The sequence below is a fragment of the Echinops telfairi genome, unplaced genomic scaffold (genome assembly GCF_000313985.2).
Source record: "Echinops telfairi isolate 266 unplaced genomic scaffold, ASM31398v2 ScPeMD7_9;HRSCAF=40, whole genome shotgun sequence".
Classification (NCBI taxonomy): domain Eukaryota; kingdom Metazoa; phylum Chordata; class Mammalia; order Afrosoricida; family Tenrecidae; genus Echinops; species Echinops telfairi.
The window spans coordinates 74,200,456-74,201,460 of record NW_022103906.1 but is presented as its reverse complement, the minus strand read 5'-3'; positions in this window follow the sequence as shown (position 1 = coordinate 74,201,460).

The following is a 1,005-nucleotide window of genomic DNA, read 5'->3' as shown; positions in this document are numbered from 1 at the left end:
TGGGAGTAGAAAACCCCATCTTTCTCCCAGGGAGTGGCTGGTGGTTCCGAACTGCAGACCAACTCATAACTATACCACCAGGGCTCCCCTGGTGGTATATAATATATAATTCCAAAAAGCTGTAAGTTGATCATGAAAAGAAAAGCAGGGAGAGGTTGAAAATGGCAGAAAAGAGACATGCCATCTGGTGGTCAAGAAGAGCCTCTCGGAAGAGATCATACTGGGAATACCAGAGAAGCTTCCCAAGGAGACAAGCAGGCAGGCACCAGGACCCTGCGACTGGAATAGGCCTAACAGGGTCATGAAGGTGTGCCTGAGGCACTAAAGAAGAGCCCTGTGGGTGCTGTGGGTTAGGTGTTGGGCTGTTAAGCCCAAGTTAGTTGGTTCAAACCCATCAGCCATCCCATGAGAGAAAGATGAGGCTACCTGTCCCTTGTATTGGAAACCCTATCTATATAAAATCACTATGGATCAGTTCACGTTCATGTGGATCGCTTTTTCGTCTTGGTGGAGAAACGAATCTTGTTGAGAGAGAGAGATAAAGCTGGGAGAAGGCTATTGACAATAGTCAGGTGCGAATTGGTAATGGCATGGCCCATGATGGAAATACAGAAATGGATCAGATCAGGTGGATTCTGATTATATTTTGGGAAGTAGGCACTTATTTGTAGGTGCAAGGTGGAAAAAGGTACAGCCAGGGTGCTCCTTAGAAGGGAGGAGGCCAGACTTCATCTCATGTACTTTGGATGTGTTAGGAGGAAAGACCAGTTCCTGGAGAGCGACATCGTGCTTGGTAGAGGGTAAGGGGAAAATAAGACGAAGACCCTCAAAGAAATGGATCGGCACAGTGGCTGCAACAGTTGGCTCAAATGTAACAATTGTGAGGATGGTCCAGACAGCACAGGGTTTCTTCCTGTGGTGTGTGGTCCTCTATGAGTTGGAACGGACTCTCTGCACCGAACAACCCGAGCCAGAGCCCAGTTAATAATTGGGTTTGGGGATTTT